The following is a 27,447-nucleotide window of genomic DNA, read 5'->3' as shown; positions in this document are numbered from 1 at the left end:
TCCCCATTGGGAAGGGATCCCACGCGGGGCCACGGGTTTCACACAACGCCAAGCAGCCCTTTCTAACTCCAGCCATCCCCGTTTTTTTAACCAAAGCCTTACCCAAGATGGAACCAATTATCGCCATCTGCCGTCCCATACTTATATTTCCTCTCTCGCAGCTCATTCTTCAAAAACTCAGTAGCTTCCTCCCTTTACATTTGTAAATACTGTTGACTGTGGATAAAATCCATGTTTACTTTGTATTCGGGGCCTGTTTTAATCACCAACAGATGTTCCGCTCCGCTCTGCTTTGCTTGGCACTCCACCTCAAGGGGAAAGGCAAAGAAAAATCTTTATTTTAAATTTAAATTGTAGATTGTCGTAGACTAAATAAAATGCCAAATTGTTATTGGAAACAACACGGCCGCTGCAATAACTGGGGCTGACATTTGCTTTTCATACAATTACAATTTTGTTTTCTGGCATTGTTTTAATGCAAGATGGTTTCCACATTGGGGGAGTCCCCTCCTTTCCCACATGCGCGCCTTCCTCCAAAGCGATTTGCAATGAGGCTGCAGACTTTTGAAATTTATTTTTATTTAATACTTTGCTATGAGTTTATGAAATACAGGGATTATTATGTGATATACAGTAGATAGATTTCTCAATGCATACCATCCCCCTGGATTCATATTTCAATACACATTATCCTCTTGAACCCATTTGGTAAATGCCCTTTATTCCGACAGGCCTCTCCATAAATATGCAATGTCTCCATGGACTGATTTGGCTGCACAGCCCTTTCTTTATCTCTGGTTTCTTTCATATTTATGGTCACCTTTGATGTCCAATATGCACGACACCCTCTTCCTCCTGCTTTGATTTATCCCTCGCCGGGGTCCAACGGAGCTTCCAGCCGCGGCAAGACGGCGCAGACCCAGATCTTTGCCTGCGACCCAAAATGGATACCTCTATGGAGGAGATTTGGAGACCTTCGCTCTCCATCAATGAGGATGAGGATTTATATCCCATCTTTTCCCCAAAACTAGCACTGAAGGTGGCTTGCAATTTAAAATGCTGTCTGATTTGACCAGGGCAGTTCCAGTTAATCCTTTGCCGGCCCACTTTTTGCACTGATTTCAAAATATCCCAATTTCTGTCTCCTCCTGCTGCTTTCCTACTTTGCCTTCAATTTATTTCCATTGCGGCAAACTGATTTCAAAATGTAAAAGTTATTTGAAGATGGGAGCACAGGGCAGAATCTTCTCCTTCCCAGTCGGCTCAGGCAAAAGCAACCTGTTTCTCTCTTGTGGTGTTTTTTGTCTGTGTGTGAGAAAGAGAAAAGAGAAATAATATCTATCTATCAATCGATCAAGCAAGCAAGCAAGCTATCAATTGATCTATCTTTCTATCTATCTACCATCTATTGATCAATTGAGCTATCAGTCAATCTATCTCTATTGACTGATTGATCGATCAAGCTATCTATTGTTTGATCAACTGAGCTATCAGTCAAAACATCTATCTATCTATCATCTATCTATCTATCTATCTATCTATCTATCTATCATCTATCTATCTATCATTTGATCAATCGAGCTAGCAGTCAAAATATCTATCTGTCTGACTATTGATTGATTGATCAATTGAGCTATCAGTCTATCTATCTATCTATCTATCTATCTATCTATCTATCTATCTATCTATCTATTTTTAAATCTTAAAAAGTATAATAGAATATAAACCAGGTTGGAAAGAACCGCCGTGATATTTGACGTCCCATACTGTTCTGAATTAACAGCTCATTAAGGAAAAACCTTTGCAAGCCCAGAACTAAAGGGGAAACCACACCAATTGTCATATTTCATTTCCAGTCTGTGGATAAATCTAGAAAGATGTCAAGGCTTTTACGGCGCACCAAACAAACAGGTGTCCCTTGGCCTCCTGACCTGTGACATCAGCCACACAATCTTTGAACAACCCCTGTTTATGGGCCAAGCCGCTTGGTCTTGGTCTTGCAGCATAATACCTGCTTCATAAAACACGGAAACGTTTATAACAAATGCCTTGTTAATCCCAGGAGGAACCGAGTCTGACGACGTGAAGCATTCCCTCCAGATATCTTGTAAATCATAGAAGAGTTGAACATATCCCGGGACAGGTTTGCAAATCTGTTTGTGGTTTCCAGTTCATTTTCGAACATTATATCTGGTCAAGCCACAAATAGCAAAAAAATAAAAGGCAGAGAAGGGTGCGTTGGCGTTCCTGCGCCAAAGGTTTATTGAAACGTTGCTAGTGGGGTGGATTTTCATTCCAGACAAATCTTAGTTTCTGAAAGTCAATTAATATTCTAACTTTTTTTTTATTGTTTGGTACAAAGCCAACTGGACTTGGAAGGACGAGGGAACCGTTGGTCCGGCGCTTCCTTCCGGTCTGGAGAACGTTCCCTCCTTTTTGGGTCGGCTTTTGCATGGAGGGGCCCCGCAGATGCTCTTGTTTTCTGCTTTTTCAATACTCTGGAATTTTTCAATATCGTCAAGAATTTCCATGGCTTTGCAATCTGCCTGAGGAGGAAGGGATTAAGCCGCTTACCTCCCAATTCTAAACAGTTGTGCTGGCACACACCGGCATCCGCAAGACCAGAATGATATTGGAAGTCGAAGAGAGACGGTGCCAGTGCCATCCAAGGGGCAAAGATGTCTGGCCACAAAAAACAAAGGGCCACCGGAGGAAGGAGAAGACTTTTACTTGCGGGAAAAGGGGAAATAAAGCCACCATGGCCTGTGAGTCTGACCCACATCTTAAGGCATTTGTTGTTGTTGTTGTGTGCATTCCCAACTTTTCCAAGTCATTTCCAACCTATAGTGACCCTAACTGAAAGAAAGAAGTTGGCATGAGCTTTTGTAGACTTACATCTACTTCCTCAGATGCAACACCGTGGCCAAATAATTCACATGCCGATTTTAGGAGTCAGGTGTTTGCAAATGGATGCCTTCAATATTTCTCCGTCCCAAATAAAAGAGGTCGCACCCCTGAGTCTTCACGGCCGCCTCAAGCTTTATTTCGCTTCCAAGGAATCCATGCTAAGCCAGCTATTAATATCACGTAATTGGGAAAGAATGGGGGATGGAGGGAAGGAAAGCAGCATTTGTTTTTTATTTGTTTTAAAAAAATTCTGGCCTGTCAACATCACTTAAAACATCCCTGCTTCGCGCCTCTGTGTAATAAATTAAATCAGCATTTTAATTGTGCCCAGGCTTTGTGGTTCCTGGCAGTACAATCAGATCTTCTGCAAATGCGCCTTGCAAAAAGTCTTACTGGGTGATTAATGGCTCGTCTGGAAGATATAAATATGCCTTCCAGGGAGGACAGTGCGGAGGACCGCTGGAGGACTTTGGCCTTTTGCGTAGGGCTCCAGGACTTTGCAGACATGCCCCCAATTCAAACAAGAATTGCATCATATCCCAGTCTTTTGGGGAGAACCCCGGCACAAATAGCAATGATAGTAGTAGCAAGTATATTTCTATACTGCTTACCACTCTCTAAGCGGTTTGCCATATGAAAGCAAATTGTCCCAAACATTTCCTTTGCACACTTACAACCAAAGGACGCAGGAAGTGGGTCGGCCGTTGTGCGGCCAAAATCGCCGTCTTTTTGCTGTGAAAGGAGATGTTTCATCTCCAAACAGGTGGCTGGCCCTTTATCAATTATTACAATTATTATTCACATTGCAGGGAAGTTAAAGGGGGCCTAAGAGGGAGAAACATGTTACCTACTTTTAAAAATGTGTAAGATCTGAGCTTAAAAGCAAAAGATATTCAGGGTGAGCAGATGTCCCAACTGCAAAGGAAGAAAAATGTAAGACATTCATGGTTCTCAGTCATGCTCAAAATGAAGGATATTTTGAGCATGACTGAGAAGCATGCATTTACATTTCTAAGGCTGTTTTTAGCTTTTATTTGGTCATCATGTCCTCTATATTTCTTGGATGTCATATATGTTGCATTGTCTTGTCCTCCTCTGCGGTGAGGACATCTGGTCCCCCTTGTCATCCTGATCACTTACACAATTCAGCACAAGGGTTGTGTAGCACCATGGATGCACAACAACCTTGCATGTGGATTTACGCTACGCAACCTCGAGGTGCTCCCTTGGCCAACATTTTAAAATCTCGCCGTGTTGGTTTGTGACACAATGGATGAGAGATGGAGGGGGGAACCGACCCAAAGCATAACAATGACTTCTCTCCAAAGTCAACACTTGCAAGAAACCTTCCGATGATAGATGACGCACAACCCGCGGCTGCCTGTTTACAACAGCGGTGCAGGATCATTATTAATATGAACGGAGGGAGGGATGGAGATCAAAGCTAATCTTTATTCCGGGTGGCATGCGAGCGAAAGGACATTCCCAGGCGTTGGGACATCTTGAATTCCTCTCCCACTCTTTGCAAAAGAGGCAGTTTTCCTCATATTTCCAATTGGGATGTGGATGGATCTCTTCTGCGAATCCCCCTCCTCAGGCTCAGATGTTATGGGACAGATTTGCCTTTCTTCCCTCTGCAAAGAGTTGGGGCTGCAATTGCTTTTGCACATTAACAACCAGGCAAGGAAAAATGTCTCAAATGGACACAGCAGTCGGGTCGGCCATTGTGTGGCCAGAAACACCCAATTTTTGGTTCTTAAGAGGACATTTCATCTCCTTTATCAGTTATGGCCATTGCTATTCACATTGCATGGAAGTTAAAGGGGGCCTAAGAAGGAGAAACATTGCAAAAATGCATAAGATCTGAGCTTGAAAGCAAAGGATATTCAGGGAGGGACATTCAAGAAAAACATAGGGCAGGACCCAATAAAAGCTAAAAACACTTAATTATATAAATGTAAGTAGAAAGATCTTGTTGCACCGCTGAGACTGAAAGAAAAATGTTGGCAACATGAGCTTCCATAGATTAAAGTCTACTCCCTCAAATGCATAAATGTAAAGGTAAATTCATGGTTCTTCGCCATGCTCAAACTGGATGGCGTTTTGAACTTCCTCCTGGAGAGAAGGTTGAAATGCAGGCCAGGTCTCAAAAAGTAGGATGTCTGGTCACCCTGAGGATATTCTACCTTCCTCCCCTTTCCTTTTTCTTTTTCATGGGTTCTTTCCACTGCAGCCGGAGCCATCTGCATCTGCAATTATGAGCAAAACAATCGGGATTTGCAATAAATCTTCTCCAAAGCTGCAAACTGTTCTGGGGCTTAGAAGCAAGGATTATGAATGGCTTGTTTGTTCCTCGGCTGAGATATCTCGAGAGCAAGAGCGCTGGCGGTGGGTGGCCCCGAACTCTGGATGCCGCGACGGCCAAGGGACCTGCCTGGCGGAGAGGCGCATGAAGCCACTTCAGATACGTCAGGGTGCCATTTGCATTCCTGGGCGACTGAAATGGTCCTTCCTGCAAGAGGAGCCATGCCACTTTCCTATCTATCTGTCACACATGTCGCCCGGAGGATCAGACCTTGTGGGTCCCCTGTTCCATACAGACACATCCTCTCAGCCCCACATTGTTTTGATATTTTATCATCGCCACTCCTGGCTCACCTGGATTCTCCATAATGGAGACACCAGAGACACACACCTTGAAACCGATGCTTGCAGCAGCCCCTTTGGCCTGTCAACATCACTGAAAACATTCATCCCCTATAGCAGCAGTTCCCAAACTTTGCTCCTCCAGATGTTTTGGGACTTCAGCTCCCCAAATTCCTGAATGTCTGCCAAGTTGGCAAGGGCTTCTGGGAGTTGAAATCCAAAACACCTGGAGGGCTAACGTTTGGGAACCACTTCCCTATAGAGATAGGAGCATTGGGGGACAGAGAGAGGAGGGAATGAAGGTCAACAGAGGGGAGCAGGTGCAGGAAAATAGGGCCAAAATGAGGGCAAATGGGCCCTTCAAGTAGGAATTATGCCCCACAATGACATTTCCATTTATTTCCCAGATTGCTATGGAATGAAGGAAAAATTCATGAAGGGGAAGAATTTCTAGCATTGCAGAGAAATCCCGAAAACCATTCAGCTCTAGAACTCTAAAATGTGGATTGTTTTAATATGTGTATATCTTATTTGTCATTCTAAACTCATGTGTTTGAAATGATGTTGCTTGTTAATTGTTGTTGTCTTCCACCTCGATGCATGGTGGGTAAATAATAATAATAATAATAATAATAGTATTTTCATTCCCTGGGACACTTTCCCTGTCTCTCTTCTTTGGATGCCTCAACTCTGTTCCTAAAAACATCACCAGAGGTAGCCCTGTTACTGATATTGTTGTTGCTTTTGTTGTTGTGTGCTTCCAAGTACATCAAATAAAATAAACAACTGCAACTTATTGCACATTCTCTACCAACAAAATTCCACAATATCTATACAGTATAACAATTTCAATACTTCAATCAGTGAGTCTCAAACCTTTCTGGACTTTTCTGACCTCTAGTGGAGGAAGAAAAAGAGAAGCAAACCCATGGAACGGCTGATGCCCAACTCAAACAGGGTTGTCCCATTAATGCAGAATATCTCCAGGGTTTCCCCCTTTTTAAATGTCAAATTTGAATGTCAAAACACAGAATAAATGGGCCATAGAACCATAGAGTCGAAGGGATGGAGTTGTTGTCCAATGAAAGGTACGGTTGTTGTCAGTAATATTTTGTAACGCCTTATACTTCTGTAATATTGAGTAATATTGTTGTGCCTTATACAAATAAACAGCTATTGCTGAAAATAAGTGAGCAAAGATGACCGCTCCCCTCATCCATCCAGCCCTTGATCCATCTCAGACATCAGAAGAGATCCCATGTTCCACAACTTCCATTTAATGTGCAATTTTGCAATCCCATCTCGAAAGCCATCATCCCCAGGAAATGAGGCCTTCCAACATCTCTGGCGTATTCCACAACCCTTTTAATTCACATCTAGCAAACGTTGCTGATTTCTGCAAAACCTGATACAGGAATGTCATCAAACAAACCAGGAAATGGTCTGATGTCAGGAGACGAATTAATTGATTCTGAACGATGGGGAGGTAATAATAAATGAAATCAAAGACCGGGGGCCAGGGCATGTGTGTGTTTGTGTCCCCCACCATCTGGGTAGGGCCAATCTGATGTAAGTCATGGAAAGCAAAATGAATCCAGGGCCTGGGTAATGCAATTTTACAGTCATTTACTGCAGTTTATTGATCTGTCAGTTTAAAGTGCCACAGTATCATTTCACCACTGTCTTGCATTAAACGTTTTCTTAAAATCCCCACTTTACATTCTTTTTAAGGGAAAAAAATTGTGACTCAGGTATACAAAGTGCAAAGCTTCAGGCCTTTAGATGTGTCTGGCAAAATATATATCAAAAGTCATAAGGAAAACATATCAGAAAGGGATTTTTTTAAAGGTAGTCATAAACAGAACGATTCAAAACCACTCCCTCTGCCATCCAAATGCAATGAATTAGGTTTGGTTTCTTTTTCTTTATATGCAGCTGCTGCTTTCTTACATCTGCTACATTCATTTAAGATTAGATAGATAGATAGATAGATAGATAGATAGATAGATATTAAAAAGGCTTCCCTTTATATGCTGCTGTGTGTCTCCCCCCCCCCCCCAAAGGACCATGAAGCATTAATAAACCAGGTAGATGGACAAGAGGTACAAAGGAATTATTTTAATGTTAGATTGAATCAGAGCAGGTTGGGAAATGACAGGGCTAGCCTGGAAGAAGAGACTCCTCCCTCCATAACTGTCATCTTCTGGCCTATGAGGGAGTTGACCAGGCAGGCCCAGCTCCATCAGGGCTAGCCTGAAGAAGAAGAGCCCTCCCTCCAGTCCATCTGCCTTGGTCCAGGCCTCAGAGGGAGAGAAGAATGCTGGACCTGATCCCCTCCTGTCTCTTGACCTTTTCCTTCTCCTTTTGTGTCGTGTCTTTTTAGATTGTAAGCCTGAGGACAGGCAACAGTCTGTTATCCCCTCTGTTGTAAGCTGCCCGTGATTGGGTGGCATATAAATAAATCCTATTATTATTATTATTATTATTATTATTATTATTATTATTATTATGTAGAACACCTTTAAGGGACGTGTCTGGGAATTAAAACTCACTGCCTTAATAGAGACAAAGGGAGAAACAGCAGGAAGAGTCAGAAAGAAAAATCTTGGACTCTTGACTCATTACAATGGCTTAACCACCCTAGCGCTCAATTAATTTTGCATGTCTGAAGTGAAAAACCTTCCTCTGAATACGCCATGATCCCATCCCTGGGTCTAAAAACACATTCCCAATTAGCTTCCGGGCACAATAACAGGTGTTGGTTATTACCTTTAAAGCCCTACATGGCTTGGGCCCGAGTTACTTACGGGAACGCATCTCCCTATACGCGTGCCAGAGGTGGCACTCAGAGCCCTCTCTGTGGGCACATATGCCGTCGCTCCAACACAGAGTTTGCCAAAGTTGGTTACTAGAAAGCCAGAGAAACATGGCACTTTGCAATAAATAAGTGGGTTTTGGGTTGCAGTTTGGGCACTCAAACTCTAAAAGGTTCACCATCACTGCCCTATACAATCCGCTCCGCACTCTCAGAACAAATGGGAAGAAATTGTTAGAGCTACCAGCATCTAAATATGTTTCTACTTCCCAAAAAGCATTTAGTATAGCTGCCCCCAGACTATGGAATGGACTCCAGAGGAGATCCACCTTGCTAGATCCCTGGAAACCTTCAGGAAGGCAGTTAAGACAGAGCTCTTTTGGCATGAATACCCACCTGGCCTTCTATGAATTACAGACAGTTCTGTACGGAACGAGAGCATCTGACCCCATGATTGTTGATTGTATGTTTTTAACTGTGGTTTTAAGTTGTGTGGTAAAAATATTGTAACGTATTTTTAAACTCTGCTGTGATCCCGCCTTGATCCAATTGGAAGAGGCAGGAAGATATAAATAAACCTTATTATTATTATTATTATTATTATTATTATTAGATGGAGACTCACATTGTTTTCCCTCTAGTCAGGATTTAGCAAGCAAGGAGCTCAGTGCAACAGGAAGGCTTGCACCAACAGAAGGTTTCAGAGGGAAGAAATGCTGCAGTATTACCATTCTTTTAAATTTCGTAGGAATGCAACTTCACAATCAGTTAGTTGTGTGAGTGATGCTTGTTGTGGTGGTGATGGTGGTGTGCCTTCAAGTTGTTTCAGACTTATGGCGACAGTAAGGTGGACCTAGCTTGGGGTTTTCTTGGCAGGATTTGTTCAGAGCACGTTTGTCATTGCCTTCCCCTGAGGCTGAGAGAGTGTGACTTCTTGCCCAGGGTCAACCTTTTCATGTCCAAATGGGGCATTGAACCCCGATCTCCTGAATCATAGTATAACTCAGCTGGAAATTTGTGGACACACACACACACACTTGACAGAATTGCCTTTTAAATAGGCAAAATTTAAAAGACCAATTAACATTGCAATTAGGCAATGGATGGTAGAATATATCAATTTCTGTAATCAATTTCTAGAAGAATACAGACGTATTTGATAAGACAACATACCTGTAATTCAAGCACATTAGCAGAGATGATGATGATGATGATGATTATACTGTTCCAAGGATTTTATAGCAAGAGGCAAAGAAGGAAGGAGTGATTCTTGAAATTTTCTTCCTGCTGTGAGAAAACATTTGAAAAATTATGCCGGTTTTGGGGACTATTTGCAATTTGAGACTTATTCTGGACACAATTCACAAATAAACAACAGTCCCTGCATGGGAAACAGCATTTTATTATTTCCTGGGCAGCAAAAAAGTGCCTGCTTTCTGCACAAAAGGCCCCATGCAAATTTTGCCCAGAATACATGCTAAATTGCAAAGACTGTTGTCAGTCCAGAATTCATATTAGGGTTTCTTGACACTTAGGAAACACAATATTTGACTGTTATCTCAAATATTTTTAAACAGCTTTCCTGTTCCTATTTAAAACTACTTTGTGGAAGAGGCTGGACCATGGTTCCCTTCTTTCACATCCAGGGAACTGTGGCTGCCAGAGATGAATAAACCGGATGCAGAATCCCAGCAAAAATGGCATTAAGGAAACAATCCTCATCCTTAGGCAGAGATGTGCCAAACACCCTCCCTATTTCGGGGCATCCTGGCAACAAGCCGGTATCAAATTTTCTAAGCCCAGTCCGTGGGGGTGCGGGTTCAAGAGAGACGAGGAAACATCCTATCGTCCCCATTACAATCCTCCTCTTTGCAAACGCAGCCCATTTGCAGTCCTTCCCCAGAGGAAAACGATGGTTTGGCCTCTTCCACAAAGTCCTTTTAAGCAGGGATGGGTAAACTATTTTAAAATATTTGAAATAATGTGGGGAAAAATAAATGTCTTTCTGAAGTGCCGAGAAACCTTGATAAGAATTATGGACCGACGATGATATTCGGGGTATATTCTATGCAACATTTGCACAGGACCCTTCTTTCTTTTCCACCTGAGTGTTGCACAGATCCCAACTTGGAGCAAAGGAAATTTCTTTATTTAAAAAGTGAATAATCAGGACGGATCAACTGTGATAACAGGCTAATAAGCCCAGTGCATCCGTTCATCCGAGAGGCCGGCCGCGGAAGCCATAAAGCAGGATGAAAAACGACACAGCGGGGCGGGCTTTCCAGGCCAAGAGGCCGCCGCTGCTTCACCCGCTGTGCAGACATGAGATTTCTGGGCCTGCAAATTAACACTTGTTCTTATTTGTTTTCTCGCCAAGGCGGCAGGCTTCCTGCGTTCTTCTTCGGCAAACCTTAATAAGTGTTTCCTCTCAAAGAGGAAAAGAAAGCCTCAGGAGCCCTTGCACAAAGAGTGGCCAAAATGTAGCTGGTTGGGGCAATGCTGGGGATTGGGGCCCTTGGTTTTGGGGGGTCCAAACTGGGCAGAACTGGAATGGGGAAGATGCCGCCAATTGAAGAAGACAACTTGGAGCTAGGAAGACTTAGCAAAGTCTGGTGGCTCCCTCGTCTCCGCTCTGGGTTTCAGTCCAAACCTAATGGGGCTTTCCAAGGTGCTGAACTAGGTCTTCCAAACCTTTGAAGTTCAAACTGGGGTGGATTCATCACCCCACAGACAGAAGAACCAGCAGAACAACCATGGGGGGCAAGATCTCCAAACAACCCGGCAGAGTTGCACTGGAGGACCTAGAGAGTCCTAGAGAGTTAATAAGAACTGCAAATAATCAAATCCACAACAGTCAAAGCTACAAAGGACAACTGTCCTCTGGCTATATACTTTTAAAAAACAAGACAGGAAGGAAGTTATGGGAAGAAGCTGATGGAGGGAGGCTTGGGATTTTGCTACTTCTAGGTAAACTGGATTCAAAGCTGGCCTCCATTGAAGGGCTGGCATGAAAGAATCTGCAGGAAATGTGTCCAAAACCCAGAAAGATGTGATTGATGCCAGACGGGGGTTGCAACCACTCAAGTGCCTAAATCATGGCCCCCATTTCAGCCCCAAACAACCTCCCCGCCACAAAGAGCCATCCTTCCCATCAGAGACACTGAGCTTGCTAGCCCCCAAAATCTGCCATACTTAATGAATTGCGTTAATGTTGCTGGCGCTATATCTCCCTTAATAAGAAAACCTAATTAGCCATGTAATTTGGTAATTTCATAATTTGTCACATCGGTCTACAAATCCCTTAATTTTGCTTGAGATAAAAGTTGTAATAGGCTTTCAGAAGTAAATAAACATTACTTCGATGTCATAAAGTTTATGTTTGTGTTTATGTGCACATATTCATTGGGACTGTGGAGAATAGCAGGGTGTAGCCACTGACACAGTTCCATTTTAGGAAAGGATAGATGGAAAATAGATAGATGGTTAGATGGACCGACAGATAGATTGATAGACAGACATAGAGGAGGGATGGGTGGATACTTAGATGCGGTATGGATGACAGACAGACAGACAGACAGACAGATCTTGCCTAAGATTTTATATCTATGTATGTATGTATAAATTTCCAGGGAATAAGCAAGCCTCCAATTTGTTCTTAAAACCACCTCTGAGTCTTCCTTGCCTAAGAAATCAATAACCATTAGTTCTCAGGCTACCTTTGTTTTGTTATTGTGTTAAAATGTATTTATTGTGTAATTCAAAATAAAATTTAAAAAAAAAAGAAGCTTCTTTTTCAAATTTGTAGATCCGTCTCCCTTTCCTAGTCCTGGAAATCCTAGAAAGCCGAGAATCGAAACCCTTTTCCTAGAGTTGTTAAAGTCCACACAAAGGACCTTGTTGTGTATGTGTATCTTCGAGTCGCCTGTCAACTTAGGTTGGTTTCTTCTTAGGCCATTGCAAGACTTAAAATAAAAAAGCCAGGTCCGGAGCATTGCCAGAGTTACCTGTTTTCCTTTGCAAAAGGTGAAATTTAGCCATTTTGCTCTGAGCTGCTGGGCTCCCTTTGCCTTCGATGAAAACTGAATGCTAAAGCTGAGAAGTTGCTGCGTTAATGCGATCTGCGCTTGACCTCCCCAGGTTTTTCCGCCCGCCATAAATCTGAATTAATTGTATCATTTTATTTAAGTCCCCCAACTCGCTCTGTTGCATTAGCATATACAAATTAACTCTGCGGGCTGCAATCAGTCGGCCTTAATAAAGCAACTTAGGAGGACAAATCGGATCTCTTTATAGGACTCCCTTGTGGTGTTACCTTCATTCCCCAATAGGACGCTGCCTAATACTATGGGTTAACATCTTCCTCCACCAAGCTCACCGGATAACTCATTAACCTTTTCTGAGCATCCAGTAAGAGCAAGGACGATCGCCAGAGTCTGGAAGCGGAAGAGACAGGTGACATTTCGCTGCAAACTGAGAAAGTAATCTCCGAGGGAATAGAGTCATAGAGTTGGAAGGGAAGCCCAAGGGTCATGCAACCCAAACCCATTCTGCCACACAGGCACTCCCTTTCAAAGCCCTCCCGGCAGATGGCCACCCGGTCTCTCTTTAAAAACCTCCAAAGAATAAGACTCCTTCACCATCCAAAGCAGTCCATATTCCACTACTGAACAGCTCTTACCATTGGGAAATTCTTCCTAAACTTGAGGAATCTCTTTTCTTACAAAGTGAATCCACCAGTTTGTGTCAGTCTCTGAAGGAGCAAAATACAGCTGGCCCTCCACATTTGCAGCCTGGACTTTTGCAGGATTGATTAATATGTCCTCTTTAGGAATCCCTAAGTCCTCCAGCGCAATGGAGAACCTCAAAGTTCCTACAGAAACCACTTTTCTAGCCATTTGTCGCAGGATGCTATGGTCAGCTTTTGGCAGAAGTTGGCCATAGAGTTGCACTGGAGGACCTGGGTATTCCTAGAGGTGTTCTCTTAGGCAGAAAGGAATAGTGCGTTGTGTGTTTGTGGTTTTTCCATTCACACAGTCTTTCAACCCTAGCCCTAGCAAATGTGGAGGGACCACTGTACAAGTTTGTTCCCTCTTCTAGGTGACATCCAAATATTGTATCCTAAACCCTCTCTGTCTTCTCTGGGCGAAGGATATCCAGATCTTCCTATCACATGGCTTCCTTTTCAGATCTTTCACCACTTCTGTTCCCACCTAACAGAGATAAGGTCCTTATCAATAACTTCCTCAAACTCTGGTGCTTAGAACTGGACCCAGGATTATTCCAAGTGAGACCTACCAAAGCAGAACAGAGTAGTACTATTTTATTTACACTGATTTACATTGAGTTACATTGATCTGGACACTGTACTCTTGTTGACAAAGCCTAGGATTGCATTGGCCTTTTTGGCTGCTGCATCACGTTGTTGGTTCACGTTTAGATTGATGTCTACTGAGATTCATTTCACATATAGTTGCCAAGCCAAGTGTCAGATAGACAGACGGATATGCAAAAATAGGTAGCATTTCCCCCATAACTACAGTTCCCAGAATTCATAGCACTGAGGCCATGTCAGTTAAAGTGCTGCCAAACCAGATTATTTCTGCAGCCCTAGTAAATTCTAATTTGATTCCCTCCTTGTTTTCTTTCGACGCAAGAATAAAAAGAAGGGAGTCTCTTTCTGTGGCTATTCTCGAACACTCTTAAGCTCTTATATTTTGAATATTGTTGTTTTTTCTGGACTTCTTTCCTTCTCAGAGATCATGATTTCAATCCACAGATAATGTCTGCGAAGACAGTAAATTAGAGGGGAGACTGCAAAGAAACCTCCTCCTCTTGGTCTTGACAACATAATAAATGAACTCACGCAAGACCAGGAAGCGCACAACCGTTTCAAACTGTATGTTGCCTTTATATACTCTGTGTGTGTGTGTGTGTGTGTATATATATATGGATTTGCTTTTTCCTTTCATTCTCCGCTTCCGAGTGTAAATGTCATCACCTCTCTTGCAACCCTCTTCTCAGGACTCTAAGCAAAAAAGAGCCTAATTGTCAATGTATGACAAACAATCAGAAATGCATTTTTGGCTATCATTTTCAATAGTGGCTAGCAAAAAAAGGGGGGGAGGAGTGTAGTTTTGCAGTGTTTTCTGTCCTATTAATAATTTCTCCATCTTGTAAAAAGAAAACAAGGTAGAAATGGTGGAAACATCTGCTTTTTCTATTCTTGTTTGGCTAATACAAGACTAATGGGAAACATGGCTGCAACTTCACTTAGGGTTGGTTTCGCTTGGCAGATGGCCTTTAAACGATCTAACATAAAAGCACACATTTTTATAAAAACTGACCCCAAACTGCTTTGCAAAGTAAAGGGCTTTTCCCTCCCTGTTTCAGATCTTTAAAACCTTTAAAGAAGTTGCATATAAAAGAGGCCCTAGAGTACAAAGCACACATATAATTTCCAACTTAAAAATATCAGAGACAAAAGATTTAACAATACAATAAGTATCAGAAATAACATACAATTCCCTCCGCAGCCAGAGAGAAAGAAACAAAAAGAGCCCCTCTTTGCCACACCTGAGGCCCCACTTTTCTCCCTCTTGGCCCCTGCCTGCTCTTAGAAGACCGCTTTCCAAAGCAAGCAATACAGCTACCCAAGAAAAACTCTTGCTTTCTGGGGACTGCAGGCCACCATGGGCTGGGGATTCTGGGAGTTGTAGTCGGTTAAATAAAAAGATATGTGGTTCCCTGCCTTTGTACCCAGTGTTTCTCCTGGACTTATTTGGGGGAAATATAGCATTCAGGACCTTGGAAAGTTCAGGAATAAAAACTACAGTAGAGTCAATCTGTGCCACTGGGATTGAAGCCACCAGTCTGAGAAACATAATATCCAGCATCCCCCTTCCTTCCTTCCTTCCTTCCTTCCTTCCTTCCTTCCTTCCTTCCTTCCCTCTCTTCCTCCCTCCCTCCATCTCCCTTCCTTCCTTCTTTCTCTCCCTCCCTCCCTCCCTCTCTCCCACTTCTTTCCTTCCTTCCTTCTCTCTCTTCCTCCCTCCCTCCATCTCCCTTCCTTCCTTCTTTCTCTCCCTCTGTTCCTCCGTCCCTCCCTCCCCCTTCTTTCCTTCCTTCCTTCCTTCGCTCCCTCCCTCCTTCTTCTTTGTGGGGGAAAGGCAGGTTATAAATCCTTGAAACAAATAAATAAAATTGCATCTCTCCTTCCTATCTTCTCTTCCTCTTTCCTTCCTTCCTCCCTCCCTCTTCTTGCCACCATTGTCTATCCCAGAACAATCACGCTGCCCCAGTGTTATTCAACATCTTTATCAGTGGCTTGGATGAAGGAATAGAGGCCATGCTTATCAAGTGTGCAGATGACAGTAAAGTAGGAGGAATAGCTAATGCCCCAGAGGACAGGATCCAAATTCAAAATGACCTGAACAGACTAGAAACACTGGGCCGTCCTGAGATCCCCACTTATAAATGTTTAAATAAATAACTCTAATAAATTCAGCCCTTGGACAAAAATATAGACATACATCAATGCTTAAAGGGAGGGAGCAGGTCCCAGTGTTTCAGGCAGAGCTCAGCTGGAACTCCAAGCAGGATTCATGGTCCCCGGCTGCTGGACTGGGGCCAACTGGGTCTATCTGCAAAACTGGAAGAGATCCCCAAATGTGAGCAGTGGGTTTTCCTCTCCTGCCAGGGGTGCAGCTTTGGGGGTGAGGGGGACAGGAATGCATTGCCCTGAATAATAATCCTGCCCACCCAAACTGTTTTATTTTTCTTCCATCCTCCAAATTTCCAGCACTGCAGAGAGAGCAAAAACCCTTAAAATCATATCTGTCTTATTACCACAAAACTTGTCTTATTACCACTTTAGATGCATTTAAGAAGACACTTAAGACGGATCTCTTCCAGCAGGCCTATCCACCCAATCTGTTATAAGAGAGTTAGAAAGAGAATCACAGAATCACAGAATCGTAGAGTTGGAAGAGACCACCCTGATCCAGTCCAACCCTTTATTCTGCCGTGCAGGAACCCTCCATCAAAGCATCCCCATCAACAGATGGCCATCCAGCCTCTGCTTAAAGACAGCCTCCAAGGAAGGAGACTCCACCACCATCTCTGAGAAAGGAGTGTGTTCCTCTGTCGAACAGCCCTTACTCTCAGGAGGTTCCTCCTGATGTTGAGCTGGAATCTCTTTTCCTGGAGCTTGCATCCATTGCTCCATTGGGTCCTAGTCTCTGGAGCAGCAGAAAACAAGCTTGTTCCCTCCTCAATATGGCATCCCTTCAAGTATTTAAACAGGGCTATACTCCACCTCTATTTGTAATGATATGTATTTTAAATGACGATTTAGTCAATACATTTTATTGGTAATGGTATGTTGTTTTATTGAATGTATTTTATATGACATTATAGTTTTAATCTTTTAATTGTTGTTTTTATTGTTGTAATCCCGCCTCGATCCACAGGGAGTGGCGGGAAATATAAATAATAATAATAATAATAATAATTATTATTATTATTATTATTATTATTAGATCCCAACTCTTGCTCTTCTATCTTCTGGGTTTGCATTCTTCTTTGCCTATCACTTTACCTGCCCTTTTCCTTTGGAGGCCTAAACTGTATTTCTGAATGCATAGCTGAAGTCTTTAAGCTATTGCAATGTTGGAAATCTGGAGACAAAAGGGAAATTTCATTTCAGAAAGCAAAATGTTTAAGAGGAGGGCAAGGAAGCCCAACCCTTGCTGGAAGGCAAATGTATTATTATTCGATTAACTGGCCCATTGCTCAGTGCCATTTTTTTAAAAGAAGGAAAGAGAAAGCCCTCTCCATGGCTTTAACGTAAATGATAATCTCCTAACAGCAGCTGCTTTGCAAAAAGGCTTTGCATTGGTCCCCGCCAAAGTCCTGCAAGACTTTTTCTTTGGCAGAACAATGCCAAGCCTCCCTTATTTCAAAAATGTCCCCAAAAGGAGGGCATTGATGAAGGAATACGCTGCTGGAAAAAGCAATATACTGGAATGACAAATATAAAAATGTTAGCATTACTCCACAGACACACGTCACTTTCTCCCTCTTGTAACAGTCAAACTCTTTGGGACATAAAATAAACACATATTTTGCAAACCCATTTTTCAAAAAGGAAGTCCCAGTTAGCTTAAACCTCCGTTAGTTTAGATACGGCTCAAATTCATTTCAAGTGAATTAATAGTTCAAGAGGTCAGGTTCCTCAGTTGGCACCCGATGCCCCAGTTCTGGGCAAAGAGTGGGATAGAAATAAATATGAATATAATAATAGTAGCAGTAATAGTAGTAGTCATCCCAGTCTGAATGCAAACGTGGGATGTAGAAGAAAGAGTACATTTACCCAAGCCTCTGTACGGACATTGTTCACTCTTCTCTGCAGGATCAGAACATTTTATCTTATCAATGTTGACTGTACTGTTTTTAGCTGTTTTAATGTTTGAAATTATATGTTTTATCCTTGTATTTTATTGTTACTGTTGGGTTGTAATCCCACCGCAATCCACCTGGGAGAGGCGGGAAAACACGCACACATTTTATTATTATTATTATTTATTAATTCTACAAAAATGTAGCATAAAGGGCATAATAATTAATTAATTGAGGGTGCCAAGCGATCACCGGCTAAGATCTCTTTGTCACTCTTCTTATAGATCAGAATCTTCTTACCAATCTTTTCCCTCCAGTCTTTTGCCATTAATGGAAACCAACATTATTACTGTCTGCCTTCAAAAGAATGTGTCAAAAATGCAGAACAATGGAGTTTTCCTCCCCAACATCCACATCACAAATCAGGAACAAAAATGCCTCCGCGCTACAAACATGAGGATTTTATATATTCATCTCAATCAGACATTTATCTGGGTTTTGCTAAGAAGGAAGGACTCCGAAAGTGCCATGCAAATAAAATAAAAATGAAGACCCGGGGAAGAAATAATGCTGGCAACTAACGGGAAAGTGGGGGACCGGAGGGGTAAATCTGTATCGCGGGGAGGATCTGCAGCTCCAGACGCACCATCAGCCCCACTGCAGCCAACTGGCCCATCCATCATCCCCAGGAGACGGAGAGCCAAAAGGAGGCGCACGGCCCCGGCTCCCAGCCAGAAAGACCAATGCACTGTGCGCGCACACACACACACACATATTTTAAAGAAGGTTATAGAACAAAAGAACTCATTTTATCACTTGGCTTTACTGCTGGAGAAAATGGCTCCTGGTGCGCTGAACCTCCATGATAAATGCGCGCCCTCCAGATCTTTATTGCCCTTGTAAATCACAGGATTGACAGCAGTTAATAAGAAAGCTTCTGAGTGGTTTTGAAGTTTTGCTTTGCACAAAATAAAGACCCCTGTTCCTGAATTTGCTAGTCCTCAAGGTGTGGGAAAAAACTGCTGCAAAGAAAGCTTGCCTTCTGTCTTATATTTTTATGTATGCTCCCTTCTTCTTCTTCTTCTTCTTCTTCTTCTTCTTCTTCTTTTCCCCCCAGATTTTTTTAAGCATTGTGTTTTAAAGGGCTATTTTAATTTGCCTTACGGGGAAAAAAACCCTACTCATGCCTTAGTAGTCATTGTTTTGTTGCGGCTTATGTTTGTTGCCTTGGGGTCAGAGTGGAGAAGGAAACAATCCGCATCCCAAATCCTGCCGTAACGGAAAGGGCCAGGAGCAACTCGGCTGCAAGGACCAGATAGTTGCGCAGCACACCTCTTCTATCTAAATCAAAGAAATGGTTGTGTGTCTACTCAAAGGAAGGATCCCAAAAATTCTCAGAAAGCATCACTTCGACATCCAGCTTACTTCCAGGACGCAGGCTGCAAATCAACAAGATACCACAAAAGAATACAACTACCTCAGTAAAATCATTAGAAAATTAGAAAGTGGCCTTTTCCTCCTTTTTAAATATTATTGAGGTTTTAATTGCGTTTTATAGGCACTCTTGTGTGCTTTTAGCTACATCATGTGTGTTATGCACCCATGTTCAAGCCACCTGTCAGCTTTTGGCAACTCCATGAATTTCACATTGTTTTCTTAGACAAGCAATACTCTCAAAGGTAGTTTTTGCCAGTTCCTTCCCCTGAAATATTGCCTACAGAACCTGGTATTCATTGTACCTGTTTTAATTGCTAAGTCTCTTGAGTTTATAGAGGCAGAGGGAGGTAAATATAAAATAGAGGCGGAATGGAGGCAGAGGGATTTCTATTAGATGCTTATCTTTTCCAGCAGCAACAGTCTCTCTTTGGAAACTGCAGAGAAAAAGAAGGCATCCCTTGTGCCCAGTCCAGTGAAGGCGAACCGCATGCATTCGGACCTTTTGCCAAGCTGTCTTGCAATGTGTGTGACAGCAAGCATCACAATCCTCTCCTATGGTCATGCGCACTGAGCACTGCAGAGTTACATACTTGTCATTATGCCATAAAATGATGCAAAGCAACTGCAGGTATCAGCATTTGCTTAGGAGTGCATGCTATCTCTCTTGCTCCTCAAAGCTGGTGGCTCTAATATCAAACCTAACTCCTTGGACAACAAACCATTCTATATAGGGCTATGTACAATAACATCTAAAAGCCACAAAACAGCCATATCTTATGAGGGTCAACAAAATTCTGTGTGTGTGTGTGTGTGTGTGTGTGTGTGTGTGTGTGCGCGCGCACATGTTGCAAGCTTTGGATGCTTGCAAAGTGTATTATTTTTTCATTTGGTTGGCCCACTAAATAAACTTTTGTGGATTTTGGATGTCATCATACATAGCTGGATCCAGCACAACCTACAAATGTTGTGGGCATTCAACAACTCTCTAGGTCAGCATTTCTCCTTCTACTCCATGGAATCCGGGGAGATTTCTCAAAACCAGAATTTACTGGTGCTGGTGGTCATTGTGCTTGTCCTGCCTCCACACCACCAGGCAATTCCTGGACAGAGGCAAATGCAGGTCTTTCATGGCACCAAAGCCTGCCATTGCCTTTCAAACAGCCCAGGCCCACTGATTCTGGGGTTGGCTCATGCATAAAGGTGAATATTCAATAAACTGTCTGAACGAGCAAAGAGGAAGGGAAGCATCTCACAATGAAAGTGCTTGCCTTCACAGGATCCAGCCCTCCTCTGCAAGGCCTCAGTCTCCCTTCCCTTCCTTACCTGCAGAATTGCAGAAATGCAGAATTCCCTTGGACTTCCCAACCTGAGCAAGGGCTACTTGCCAAACCGTCTCCTGGGATTGACGTCTGCTGCTCCGCGGTTCAAAAACATGAGATGTCAATGGAATCATCTCACTAGCAGATTTTTATTGAGCTTCACAGCTCACAGCATACTTTTGCAATTCTTTGATTAGGCTAAAGATATGGATTGTGTATTTGTGGACAGCATCTCCACTGGCTCACTGTTTGTCCGCTGGCATTCACCTGAATGGGATTTGGGTTTGAATTCCTCCATTCACGTCTTTCAGGGGAAAAATGTCAGGATGCAACATTATCAGCCAGACTGCTAAGCAAACGAATGTCCTAAGAAAGACAAGAAGACAGAGCAGATCATTAAAGGAAACAATCCTTTGGCTCCCTCTTCATCAAATCCCATAACATTCAACTTAGACTTTTAATGTCTGATTGCAAAGACCATCCACTGATTAACTATGTTTTACTTAAATCAATTTATTTCTTCTTACCCAAATGACATTTAATTGTCCAATTAAAACAAACGCGCAAGCTTGCATCTATACAAGTGACAAGCAAGGGATCTCATTGAAGGAAATACAGTTGTCCCTCTACAATTGCTGCTTTGACTTTTGCAGATTTGATTATCTGTGGCTTTGATTAATAGGTTCTCTCTAGGAATTTCTAGGAAGAGATGTTGACCATAGTGTTGCACTGGAGGACCTGGAGATTCCTAGAGAGATGTTATCTTAGGTAAAAAGAATAGTGTTTTTATATTTGCAGTTTTCCTACATTCATAAGAGTCTTTCACCCCTAACCCCAGCAAATGTGGGGGGTCCTCTGTGTGCCTTCCACATAATTAGGACTATTCATATATATATTGAAGAGTATATATATGAAGAAGAATTTCCAGTATAAGGAATGACCATTCATAAGATCAGCACAAATCTCTTCCATGCGAAGAAGACGAGCCGTCGATTTGTGTGATTTAAAACCCATGTTTTAAGCCTGTGATTAATGAATTAATTGATTAAGGTGGCGATTAGCGTGATGAATGCATTTGGGCTCGCTTCTTGCCAAAAAGGCTGATGTCAGAGCGAAAGGAGAAGCCGGCCGCGGTGGTCACCTATCGGCTGCACGGGTGGCAAAGGTCAAAGCCACTGACGGTCAAGGCGTCCGAACGGCGTATCTTTCCCTCCCCTGGTTATTGCCTGACATGATTTAACAACTGTAATTCCTTATTTAACGATGTCAAAGGTTTTTTAGGAAATTGACTGTATTTCACCAACGATATATTTCTTCTTGATTACTGAGTGGCTGAAATGATTTTTAAACCAAGGCAGCAAAATAAAGCAGTAATAAAATCAATAGGAAGAGCTTAAAACATCCCTTCTATTAGGTAATGGCATTTAAAATATCCGTAGCTTGTAATGGCACTTAGGATATGCCCGAAAATCAATGAGCTAAATTACTTATTGAACTAGTTAATTTGAACACTGAGTTTTATATGTATATTGCTAAAACAGGGACCCAAAGATGGGGAGGGACTGGGGATTTTTAGCCCTTTTCCCTTTCCCCTTCTCTTCAGTTGCATGGTCAAATGTCTCCCCTTTCTGGAAAGAGGCAAAAACTGCACCCAGAAGAAAAACAAAACAAAACAATGGGGGGGGGGAGGGGGTAAGGTGTAACTTGTACAAATGCCACAAAAGGGCCCACACTTTTAAGCTTTGCATATTTTTCTGTGAGTTCACGTTGTGTGGAGTTGATTTTAACTGCTTTGCATTTTTTATTGAGATTTTATCAGGGGATGGGCAGGTGGGTTGAGATTAGTTTTAACATTGTATACTTTAAATTTTGGATGGTTTAAAATGTTTTACTGTTCTGATTGGATTATTTTAATTGTTTTTAAATATTGCTTTAATGTGTTTATATATATATATATATATATATATAGTATACACACACACACAAACTTATCCCTCCATATTCACTAGAGTTAGTGGCAGAAGACCCCCATGAATATGGAAAAACCGCAAGTAACAAAAACACGTTTTTACCTGAGAGGACGGACACCTCTCTAGGAATCTCTAGGTCCTCCAGGTCAACTCTGGGGCCAACGTCCGACAGACACTGACCATAGAACTGCGCTGGACGAGCTACAAAGGCCTAGTAGAGTGTTCTCTCTAGGAATCTCTGGGTCCTCCAGGGCAACTCTGTGGTCAACGTCCGACAGACACTGACCATAGAACTGCGCTGGAGGAGCTACAAAGGCCTAGTAGAGTGTTCTCTCTAGGAATCTGTAGGTCCTCCAGGGCAACTCTGTGGCCAACGTCCGACAGACACTGACCATAGAACTGCGCTGGAGGAGCTACAAAGGCCTAGGAGAGTGTTCTCTCTAGGAATCTCTAGGTCCTCCAGGGCAACTCTGTGGCCAACGTCCGACAGACACTGACCATAGAACTGCGCTGGAGGAGCTACAAACGCCTAGGGGAGTGTTCTCTCTAGGAATCTCTGGGTCCTCCAGGGCAACTCTGTGGTCAACGTCCGACAGACACTGACCATAGAACTGCGCTGGAGGAGCTACAAAGGCCTAGGAGAGTGTTCTCTCTAGGAATCTCTGGGTCCTCCAGGGCAACTCTGTGGCCAACGTCCAACAGACACTGACCATAGAACTGCGCTGGAGGAGCTACAAAGGCCTAGGAGAGTGTTCTCTCTAGGAATCTCTGGGTCCTCCAGGGCAACTCTGTGGCCAACGTCCGACAGACACTGACCATAGAACTGCGCTGGAGGAGCTACAAACGCCTAGTAGAGCGTTCTCTCTAGGAATCTCTAGGTCCTCCAGGGCAACTCTGTGGCCAACGTCCGACAGACACTGACCATAGAACTGCGCTGGAGGAGCTACAAAGGCCTAGTAGAGCGTTCTCTCTAGGAATCTCTAGGTCCTCCAGGGCAACTCTGTGGCCAACGTCCGACAGACACTGACCATAGAACTGCGCTGGAGGAGCTACAAAGGCCTAGTAGAGCGTTCTCTCTAGGAATCTCTAGGTCCTCCAGGGCAACTCTGTGGCCAACGTCCGACAGACACTGACCATAGAACTGCGCTGAAGGAGCTACAAAGGCCTAGGAGAGTGTTCTCTCTAGGAATCTCTGGGTCCTCCAGGGCAACTCTGTGGTCAACGTCCGACAGACACTGACCATAGAACTGCGCTGGAGGAGCTACAAAGGCCTAGTAGAGCGTTCTCTCTAGGAATCTCTAGGTCCTCCAGGGCAACTCTGTGGCCAACGTCCGACAGACACTGACCATAGAACTGCGCTGGAGGAGCTACAAAGGCCTAGTAGAGCGTTCTCTCTAGGAATCTCTAGGTCCTCCAGGGCAACTCTGTGGCCAACGTCCGACAGACACTGACCATAGAACTGCGCTGGAGGAGCTACAAAGGCCTAGTAGAGCGTTCTCTCTAGGAATCTCTAGGTCCTCCAGGGCAACTCTGTGGCCAACGTCCGACAGACACTGACCATAGAACTGCGCTGGAGGAGCTACAAAGGCCTAGTAGAGCGTTCTCTCTAGGAATCTCTAGGTCCTCCAGGGCAACTCTGTGGCCAACGTCCGACAGACACTGACCATAGAACTGCGCTGGAGGAGCTACAAAGGCCTAGTAGAGTGTTCTCTCTAGGAATCTCTAGGTCCTCCAGGGCAACTCTGTGGCCAACGTCCGACAGACACTGACCATAGAACTGCGCTGGAGGAGCTACAAAGGCCTAGGGGAGTGTTCTCTCTAGGAATCTCTGGGTCCTCCAGGGCAACTCTTCTTAGGATGTTGCAAGCCGCTTTCGTTGTTTTAACAAAATTGGGTATAAACAACCAACGCGGCTTGTAACACCCTAAGAAGGGATGTAAAGGAAGATGCAAAGGAAAATGATGCCAAAGAACTTAGAAATTTCAGGCGTAACTGTTTGTGCTCATCGTAAAGGCTGGATAGATGAAGATTAGAGGGGATCTATGCTGCTTTGGTTCACAGGATGGACTCAGCTCTCACCTTTTACTACTCCATTCAGCAAAAGGGGACACTCAAATACACACACACACACACACACACACACACGAGTTTTACTTTTATTTATTACTTACATGCCCCTAAGTTTTACCCTCAACTTATCCATGGCTCATACCAAAATCCATAATCTTGTCTCCAAAACCTGCCCTTGACTTATATATGAGGTTGACTTATAACGGAGTACAATATCTGCAGTATGTGGCAGCTGCAAACTTGCTAGAAATTGCCATTCCCGTTGCTAAATATTTCCTATTTTCTGTTTATCAATCTCAATGTCTTTGTCACAGTTAAGTAACATGGGACAGACGCTGTAAGAATAACAAATGGGGAAGAACGTATAGAAGGAGGTACTTGAAGATAAAATGAAAGTATAAGTAAGTGGAAGAAAGTGAGAGAAAGTAGAATGTAAGCTGTCCTCCATTGGGATATCATTGTCACTTATATCCTTGTTGGTTACAATAAGGCAAAAATTACCATGATCCAGCGAATCAAAGATAATTGACTTGCAAACCCACAGAAGCCAATCATTACTCCATGTCGCTATTGGGGCACCTGGCAATATTGGTAAATCTGCCAGGCACCTGGAATACCAACTGACCATCCCTAAGCAAAGAAGGGCTTCCATGCTGGCAAGGTTAAACATCCTTCCATCTGCAGTTCTGGAAGGACGATACAAAAAAGTACCTTAACATTGTCGGTTTTGTCCCTGTGCCTTGAGGAAGTCGGATCCGTCAGCCACATCCTTCTCTGCTGACCCCTTTATATAGAAACCCGTGCCTTTTATAGAACTCCTACTGTATTATTAAACAACTACCCAGAAGAAAGAATAAATGCTTTGTCGGATATCTTTTAGCAGGTGCAACAGATACCTAACCAGCAGAGTTGCTAAATGCCTTGCAGCTGCTATTACTCGCCGCATAAGATATCTGAAACAGATATAGTAAACCTTGTGAAATTAACTCTAGCTGCCATTATTAATGCAGATATTATGCGACCTGTTGTGTGAAATTGTATCTGTTTTTACCAATTGATTGGCGATGCCCATCTGCATGTCTATGGATGGGAGATGCCTTTCTATTGCTATTTTATTGTTTCCTTGCTACTGACACTTAAATGACTCTTAGGCCAAGGAAGCCCCTTTGTAATATTCCTATCATTGCTTTAAACTCCCCTGTATTTCGGCACACGGGGGAGAGGTTTATCCCATTTTCTTGTTGATATGTATGGACATCATGATCGCATTGTGTCTAAATGGATATTTGGTCATTATTGTATTCTATCTCTATTCTGGCTGTATGCCGTAATAAATGATGATGATGTTGAAGAATGTAATATGTATGTGGCAGGTAGTATGGCTATGAACAAGAATTCAAAGGAGAAGAGGAATAATTTGGGGAAGAAGAAAAGGATAGAGTATTATTGTAGATGGAGTGAGGCTCAAGAGGCAGAGAATGGAACTCGGTGAAGGATTTGGATGGAGATGTCTATGGCTGGAAAGGGAAGAAAGGCCAGGGAGAGGGAAGGAATGAGGCTGGAAGGAGAAGAGAAGAAACGGCATCACCCATCATTAATCCTATTCTACTCTTATACAGTCAGAGGGATTCTTCTGTACTCTAGAAAGAAGTGTGTGGTGTTGTTTGTTTTGTTGTGAGGACGTAATGATTTGCTTTACAAGGCCTGTTTACAAAACAATGCAATGGAAGGCTTGTAACGTTTTACATTCTAACCAATACAACTTTTATGAACATTTTTAAAAAGCACAGCAAATGCTTCTTTGTGGTTTTAGGTCGCGTGCCGCTGGCGGCCTTTGGTTTTGTTTTTGGGGTTGTTTCCTCCTTTGTAAGGCGCTCTCCTCTGTAAAGCCTGTGGCGCAATATGAAGAAACATAATCATAACAGTCATCAATGCTTGATGGTTGGTTTTTCACAACTGAGTATTTTCACCCTGTTGTTGTTGTTGTTATTATTATTGCATTTATTTCTATCCCGCTCTTCTCAGGGCGGCTTACACAACATTTAAAAAAAACACCACACAGTTAAAAACATACAAATATATTAAAACAGAATTAAACTGCTACAATAATTGAAACAAATGCAATGCGCTCTGCTCTGGGACCCACAACAAACTCCAGCTCCCAGAATGCCATAGCCTTAGGCAGAAAAAGAGTTAAAGCGGTGCCAAACCTTGTTATTTCTCCAGTGCAGATGCAGCCTTTAACTGACTTGGCTCAATGCAAGGGAACTCTGGGAATTGTAGTTTTGTGAGGCATTTAGCCGCCTCTGCCAGAGAGCTCCTGTGCCATAACGAAGTGCAGTTCCCAGAATGCCATAGCACTGAGCCACAGTAGTTAAAGTGGCCTCAAACTGGGCTGTTTCTGCAGCCCCTGAGCAGCCTCCCTCACAGGGCTGTTGTTCTTGTTGTTTCCGTGGCTGCATGAGGAAGCAATTAACTGTTTCAATTGCACTGTTTTTAAGCCCTTTTATCTTTTTAACTGCGTTAACACTGTGGAGGTTTAATTCTACTTGAATGTTCACTTCTGTATGCTTTTTAACTGTAAGCTGCTTTGAGTTCCAACTCTGAGGGGAAAGGGGGGCAAATAAAGGTAATCATACAAATAATACAGATAACAATAGTAACAATAATACTTCTGCCTTGACGAGGGATAACTTATACACTTATAAAGCTAACCACAACTAAGCGGTTTCCCGCCTCCTTTGTCAGACTAAGGCTCCCAAAATGGCGGCTCCCTCCTTTTTGCCCTCTTAAATATGGCGCCCGGCGGAGAGCGACCTTTCCAAGATGGCGCCCCTCTTCCCTGTGAAGTTAGGCGTAAAGGACGTACCTCGTGACCCGGTTCAAG

General features: G+C 43.0%; 1 long non-coding RNA gene across 2 annotated transcripts; it reads right to left on the bottom strand.

The window, feature by feature from the left end:
* Positions 1-606: 606 nt before the first annotated feature.
* LOC149305867 (uncharacterized) lies at positions 607-27,387 on the bottom strand. Of its 2 annotated transcripts, XR_016271704.1 has the most exons (4): positions 27,276-27,387; positions 20,525-20,886; positions 9,542-9,655; positions 607-1,305 (listed from the first exon to the last, which is right to left on the bottom strand). It is a non-coding gene; the product is annotated as an uncharacterized LOC149305867 (long non-coding RNA). The 2 variants fall into 2 exon arrangements; XR_016271705.1 differs by lacking the exons at positions 607-1,305; positions 9,542-9,655 and adding an exon at positions 18,328-19,203.
* Between the last annotated feature and the right edge of the window lie 60 nt (positions 27,388-27,447).

The sequence above is a fragment of the Sceloporus occidentalis genome, unplaced genomic scaffold (genome assembly GCF_023333645.1).
Source record: "Sceloporus occidentalis isolate IW3139 unplaced genomic scaffold, rSceOcc1.0.p SCAF_10, whole genome shotgun sequence".
Lineage (NCBI taxonomy): Eukaryota > Metazoa > Chordata > Lepidosauria > Squamata > Phrynosomatidae > Sceloporus > Sceloporus occidentalis.
This window is presented reverse-complemented; position numbering and strand designations above follow the sequence as displayed.